General features: G+C 35.9%; 1 pseudogene; it reads right to left on the minus strand.

The window, feature by feature from the left end:
* Positions 1-313: 313 nt before the first annotated feature.
* Positions 314-4,949, minus strand: LOC144961494 (uncharacterized; annotated as a pseudogene).
* Between the last annotated feature and the right edge of the window lie 3,158 nt (positions 4,950-8,107).

Raw genomic sequence — 8,107 nt, forward strand, 5'->3', positions numbered from 1 at the left:
TCATACTTATCTCTCTCCCATTTGATGACAATATCTCTTTTCTTTAGGATTATTTACAGTTCATAAATCCCAACTTATGGAAGGACACAACGCTTTGGAACTGGTGCTGAGCAGTATTAACATAAAAACTTTAACTGAAACAAGTGTATCAGTATGATGATAAAATTGATAAAACTTAACTGTAACATAGAAATGTTACCAAAAAAATAAAATAATTTAAGTCCAAGAACTTCAATAAAAAACAACTTTGTAAAATTTCAGCATTAGTAAAACTTAAGCTGGCAAATACAAAGAGTGATGCCAGTGACCACAATCAAACTTTCTTCTTTGAGTGCAACTCCTCTATTTCATCAATCAAAGCTTGTTTTCTCTGCACTTTATCTGTCTGCTGTTTAGATGGTTTGACATCACCTGCCGCAATTTTTTCTTCAAGCTCTTTTACCTCTCGCAACTTCTTTTCAAAGTTTTAATCTTGTTGGCAATTTCCTTGTGAGCACTGTCTTTAGGCGAATCAGAAATCTCAACACCAGAAATGCTTTGGAGACAGAGTCAACATTTTTCCCCCATTTTCTTTTTGTCTTTGCGTTTGGAATTCTTTGACCTAACAGCAGCATTGGTAGATGCCTCAATCTGGGCCTCCTTCGCCTTTTTCTGTTTTTCAACATCCTCTTTGCACAGTCCAATGGGATAATCAGCTTACTGTCCCCCACTGAGTACCTTTGGTCTGAAAGCTGGAAATAAAAACAAGACAGACATTAGATAAAGATCATGTGAAGCAGATACTGTAAAAGAAATTGTCCTTATCAAAAGATGTACAAAATTCTGTGTATCCAAAGTTGTCAATTTTCCGAATAATTTACGAATTCAGCATGTTTTCCAATCACTTGCTTAACAAAGAAATCAGTTCGCAGTGTCTTTTCACTGAAGCTTGGCGATCAGATACAAGTTTGCCAAGGTGTTTAGGTAGTAGATTACTTCTCCCCCCTGAACCAGCAACCATGTGTATGTATTAATAACTTGTCAAACCAAATCCCTCTTTCCACTGATTTTATAATTTCAATGTAGCATCCTTTCAACATAAATAAGGGTAATAAATTAGATTGCTGTTAACTTTTGATGTGAAATTCACCTGGAATACAATATGGAACTTTTGTTTTACAGTACAAATCTACAACCTCTTGATTCCCCATTGCCGACAGTTGCTCCTCATAATAAACTATAGACCATCAAAAATGTTTGTTTGTTGTTTTTAAGGTTTTCAGTGCTTGCAACACATTTAGCTTATATCAGCGCCATAAAAATGAAGAAAATTGGATAGTAAAAACATTCTAGATGTACAATTAAAAGGACTTGAGGAAAAAGTAAGGAGAGAGAGAGAGAGAGAGAGAGAGAGAGAGAGAGAGAGAGAGAGGGGGGGGGGTGCAGAAACAAATATTTTCTTACATTATTGCTGCAAATGAGCTTTTAGACAACATTCATCGCTCAGAATTCAAATTTTGCAGTTAATTGATCATGAAAAAGCAGGCATTGAGATGGAAATATTTAGATTTAGCAATCAGCTTCTTAACTTGCAATCATCAATGCTTCCATTCTGAATATTGCTCAAAATATTCTCAATTTCCTTTCAAAATACGGAATAATGATCTTGACAAAGGAAAAATCTTGGTGAGGATGGGCATCCGCGATTTTTCACCCCTCTTGGTAATTCAATGATAAACATAATAAACATACCAGATTTGAAACAATTCTGATGAGATCAGTCTAATGATGACGTCCAGACTCCCCCCCCCCCCCCCACACACACACCAAAGAAGACAAATATATCAAAACACATGATCAACTTACGTTGGAACTTCCTCTTGAGGCACATAACCATCTTTGACTCTTCGGGTTTCCTCCAAGAACCATCTGGCCTTTGACTGGCAGGAATGAGCATCTCTCCTGCAACAAAGGGGGCAAAAAAAGCAAATAACAGAGAGATCATATTGCAAACGCTGTCAGACACAATTCATATACACTCCAAATGAGAATTAACCCGGCAGACACAGCAATTTTGGTCTGAAATTTTTCCCAAAGGGTATACAATCACAAACAACGCAACTCCTTGTATTTGGGTACAAATCCAATGAATAATTCAATGCACTAAAACCCAAAATTAGAACATCTTTGGTGTGAACACCAACTGATTTCCCAAAGCCTTCTCTAAAATTTGGCAAAGAATCAGTTGGACTTGGGCCCAAATGGATATGTTGTTGCCCACTAAGTGCAAGGTCAACCGATGTTCTTAACTGCTCTTATAATTATACAATAACTCTTACAGTCATGAAATTTATCAAATAAATCAATGACTTAGTTCACTAATCAAATGGATGGATTTGTCCAACAGGCTAGTCTAGTTTTCAATTCGTATTTTGCTAAGAAAAGTAAAGGAAAGGCCCAAAAATAATGATAAAACTATAAAAAAAACACACACAGATATTCATTACAATTACATAAATGACAAAGTTTTGATAAAGCGTGGATTGGAGTAGTATAGGGTGTAGTGCAAGAAGTCATGACAGTCTGGTCTAATAAAGAGCAGTGCAACTGACCCAACTTTTTAAATTCAAATTGAAAATTTTAATTAATGATTAAACTCATCAAGTCAAGAGTATGTTTCTTCCGATGACTCTTTGGAGATCGTTTCATGTTTTACTCTGCCATTTGAGATAATTAAAAAGAAAAGAGAATGACATAGGAAAAAGTTCTTATTCTTAGGAATCAAAGGTAAGCTCAAATGTCAAGAAATTGAAAATTTCATTTTTACCATTATAATCTAATATTTTAATTCTGAATAATTATGGACGGATAGCTAATTATAATATTTTCAGTGATATTTAATATCGCACCTGTTTTTGGATCCCTAACGACTCCAGATCTTTCCGGGCTGCGGCCATGGTTGCTTTTTTACGATGGCAGATCAATCTAAGAACAAAAGAAAGCGGGCTTCGGGTTTTCAATAATATCCCTGCCTGATCTGAGCCTCGCATGCAGGGTGCAGCTACCTGGGAAAGGGAGAGCAGCTAAAAAATTTTCAAGTTTAGACAGCAGTCAACAGTCAAGATAGCAGTTTTTTTATATTAAAAAGATTCGTACGTTTTCGTGTTTTTTCAAAATTTATTTTGAAAAAAAAAAATAGTTCGAGATAAGAGACCAATTTTAAAGATAATCCCATTTCTTCTCTATAAAATGGTCATAGAATTTTATTAAAGAGTCATCATTTCAATATTGAGAAGGTGAATTCATTCATTTAAAGAAAAAGTGGATCTATTCGAAAGTCGGTTCCACAGATAAAGGCATCTTCCCATCTCCCAAAGGGCTCTGTTGAATCACTTTCAACTTCAACCCAAAAAGGCAGCCTCCTGTTGTTGACATGAGTTTCTTATTATTTATCGCTTCATCGTTTATTTCTAGTTCTAAACTTATAATCCCAGTCCGTTCCTTACCAATGAAGTATAAAGGGAGTGTGGTGAGTATTCTTGGTCTCATAATACTACTATGGTCTAAGCAATCGGAAAAGGTGTGCACGAAACAGGACGATGATCAAGTCAAATCCAAGTCGGCTGATGGGCCCACCTCAGACCACTCTCTGACTTCGAGTCTAAGTCTCTAGGTACCATACTTGGTTCGATCCTGTTGTCAGGCCCAGTCAAGGCATTTTGAATTTTTGGGGATGGGGCTTTTTTTTTGCTTTATCTGGCACTGGTTCACACACACCTTTTCAGATTCAGATGTTTGTTTTGAAAACCCACCCCCAGCCCTGGCCCTGGGCCTAGCTCCTATATACTATACTATACTAATAATACTACTATATGAACTATATGTTCCTTGACAATGGCGTTCAGATAGTTAGGATAGGATAGTCTATGTAGCTGTATGCTTAAACTAAACAAATAAATACTTGGTACTTGATACCGCATGTTTTTTTTGGGTCTTTGAAAAGATGTGTTCCTGCTGAGTGAAACATTCTTGCCACCCAGGATTTTTTTAAATTTCCTCATAGATGGAATACGCGAAGGAGAAAGAAATCAGTTGTTTTATTACTGTATTTTTTATATTTGTTTATAGGCATAGATAGGCGTCGTTCTAGGAATGTGATATATCTAGAATCTACATGTTCCTCAAGCTAAGGAACAACCCAACTATTCCTTTTAACCCTAAAAGAAATAATAAAACCTAGTCCTAGTACCTAATAGGAAAAACAAAAACCCTAGGACCTATACTTCACCTATAACAAGCCTTAATAATAGTATAGAAAAGAACCTGGGACCTCGAGTTAAATCCAATAGTAGAAAAAAAAAAACAACTAGGACTGCTCTGCACTACCTTTCAATACTTCAACGACAATGGCAGCGGAGAACCAAAACAATGGTCATATTAGGAAATTTTAAACTTTTACAAATCAATCAAAGCATTTAAAATGCTACTAAGAATGGCTAACTGAATAAATGTACGTCTTACAAAAGATCCAAGGTTAAAATAACAATATAAAGTGAAGCTACCTCGAGGACTGTGCGGAAGGTCTCCCATATCTAGTTTTACCTGCTAGGTATTGCTCAGACTATTTGCCCTGATTGCACTGATTTTTGAAAAAGTTTACTTTTGTGACCACTTAAAAGATAATATTGACGTTATTAATAATGATAATAATAATAATAAAACATGACGATCACCCACGACCGCATAGGGGTGGCATACGTAAACAGAGAAGGATACCTGTCGGCATTGTCGCTATCATCACCATCATCATCGCTGACGTATTCATCGTTGTCGACATCATTATCGTTACCACCACCGCAACCATCACCATCCTCGGAGTCGACGTCGCTATTGTCAGCATCACCACCACCATTGTCATCGCTGTTGTTATCTTTTTCATCAGCACCACCGCCACTATCATATGCTGCCATCGTCGATATCATCAGCACCACCGTCACTACCAGTGTCACCACCACCTCTACCATTATTGTCAGAGTCATCACCATTGCCATCATCATCCTTCGTCACGTCACCCATCAGCTCATAATTCAGTAAACATAATGTATTTTAATTCTCAGTCGGTGCGAAACAAGTCACAAATCAATGATTTCATTTTGTGATTCTAATAGTGACATCGTGTTTATTACTGAAACGTGGCTAGAAGAGATCGAGAGTGAAGTATATCTTACGTGAATTAATGCCTGTCAATTTTAACATCCTGTCACATCCAAGGACATCAGGACGTGCGCGCAGTATTTGTGGCAATTTATAATAATTTTATTAAAATAAAATCTGAAAATATCAACACCTTCAATCTTTCGAATGCACTAAGATCACAGCTTTTAACATTGTGTTTTTATGTTTATACCATCCACCTCCATCAAAAGTTAATAAAATAACACATGCAGGATTTATGCGAGATATGGAAGACCTTATAGAATTATAGATTTCTTTTACTGATCGTCTTATAATTTTAGGTGATTTTAATCTACATTTGATTCAGCTGACCCATATTCAAAGTGAATGAGGAATCTTGTAGCCAACCATAACTTTTACAGGTGGTTTCAACTCCCACCCATAACAAAGGCCATATTATTTAGATTGGGTTGCAAACAACACTATAACTTGCCCAATCTACAATTTAACCGTACATGATAAAATTATATCCGACCACGTCATCATATGTTCAACATAAACAAATTGAAACCACCAAAAGTAAAGTCGATTGTTACATCCCATAACATAAAATCAATTAAAACTGAAGAATTCTCCAGCAGTGTAAAACAGAGCTAGCGATTCTTGGATCACAAATTACAGCTGATTCCTATTATGCCGCACTGCGCAAAATGCTCGACCATCTGCACCATTGCACACAAAAAAGGTGACAAGACGATAAACTGCTCCATGGATGACGAACACACATGCTCTTTTCAAACAGTTAAAGAAATGAAGAATACAGTTGATATATTACCATTTACCAAAAGATATCCCTGAAGAAAACCTCCCAACCGCTTTTTCCCAGTATTTTTCAGACAAAGTGAAAATTATAAGAAACAAACTAGATCTCATTCGGCTGTTAAAAACGATGAAGGAAATATCCCTAATTTTAGTATTTTAACCATGTATCATCTGATGAAGTGAAAGAAATTATCCTAGCCTCACCACCCAATCTTGTTTCCCTTGACCCGATACCAACTATCTTTTAATGAAATGTCTTGACTGTTTTTTAGAACCTTATACTGTAATCATAAATAACTCATTGCAGTCTGAGGCTGTACCAGATTGCTACAAAAAAGCAATCGTCACTCCTCTTTTAGAAAAATCATAATTTAGACCCTAAAAATCTGAAAAATTACCGCCCTGTTTCTAACTTGCCCTTTCTTTCAAAAATCCTGGAAAAAGTAGTACTAAAACAGCTAAAGAATCATCTTGATTCAAATAATCTTATCAAGCCTTTTTAGTCAGCTTACCATGAGCATCATAGCACTGAAACCGCCCTTTGAAGATCGTGAATGACCTGATGATAGCAAGTGATAATGGTAATATATCTATCCTTACAACTGTTAGATCTATCTGCGGCATCGACACAATAGATCATCAATCCTATGTGATAGGCTTTATTCTGATTTGGGCATCTCTGGTACTACTCTTTCGTGGTTTAAATCATATCTCACCAATAGGTCAAAGGCAGTGAGTGTAAATGGTAAAGTTTCTAACGATGTCTATGTAAAAAGAATATGGCTTCCCGCAAGGTTCGGTTTAGGCCCTATACTTTACCATTAGGCAGTGTAGTACGCTCTCATTCTGTTAATTACCACATGTATGCTGATGACACACAGCATATAAATCTGCTTCTCCTCATGATCTCTCCTCTCTTGTCTGTTATTTCGAAAATTGTTGTGACTCCATCAAAAGTTGGATGCTTGCAAATAAGCTATTGTTGAATGAAGACAAAACTGAAGTGTTTTTGATAGGAACTCAGCAAAAATTAAAGTCTTTCCAATTTTCAAATCCTACCCTAACTATAACTGATTCTGATATTCTATTTCTGAAAAGGCTAAAATTTAGTGTCATTCTGGATAGTTTCTTTGCCTATGGATCAGCATATAACAATAATGTGAAAATTATGTACTATGAGCTCTGTGGAAATATCACAGATGAGATCATTTTTAACTTTCAACACCTTGAAGATAATTGTCTCTGCATTGTCTTGTAACGTCTTGACTACTGCAATTCACTGCTCGCTGGTCTCCCTAATAACAAAATAAACAAGCTCCAGAGAGCACAGAATTGTACGGCTAGGTTAGTCCTGGGAAAATCTCATTACGATGATACAAAGGGCATGCTTCGAATCCGTCACTGCTGTCAGTCCGGGCTAGAATTGAATATAAAATAGCCCTTACTGCTTTGGTGATATTTGAGTCTTCTGTCCCTCTCTACATTCAACACTTACTCCAACCGTATGTACCTCCGAGAAATCTTAGATCCCACGTTTCAAAATTGTTAGCATCTCCTAAAACTAAACTTAAATATTTTGGCGATAGTCCTTATGAAATTCGGACCCACGATTGGAATGATCTCCCTCAATCTGAGATTTTCGAGCTCAATAGACATATTCAAAAAAAAACCTGAAAACATATCTTTTCATAAAATATTTTACTTAATGAATTTTATGTGACATTTATATTGATGATGTATTGATGCCCCTGTTATTATGCTCTTAATTGTTTTGATATTTGGTTGAATGTATTTGATTTTTTTTTTTTTTACAGCGCATTGAGGTTTCGACGAAAGGCACTATATAAATTAGCTTATTAATATTATTATAAGATAAACGAACACAGATGATAATATATGACAAACTAATGAAAGAAATTGAAATTATAAACTAATAATAAGAAGGAGAACAATGATAGCTTGTATATACTATATGTTAAGGGTGAAGTACTCATTTTTCACATCCAAGAGGAGGAAACATCATTAAAGATCCAACGAAAAGAGTGCCTGATTCAAAAACCAGGAAGTATTTGGGTTTCCTCAAATTGTCTTAATACTGGGGTTTTTGGGGGAAAGGGAAAATTTTTCCAAT

Source organism: Berghia stephanieae, unplaced genomic scaffold (assembly GCF_034508935.2).
Source record: "Berghia stephanieae isolate SIO BIC M18660-M18661 unplaced genomic scaffold, UCSD_Bste_1.3 scaffold2676, whole genome shotgun sequence".
In the NCBI taxonomy this organism is placed as follows: Eukaryota; Metazoa; Mollusca; class Gastropoda; order Nudibranchia; family Aeolidiidae; genus Berghia; species Berghia stephanieae.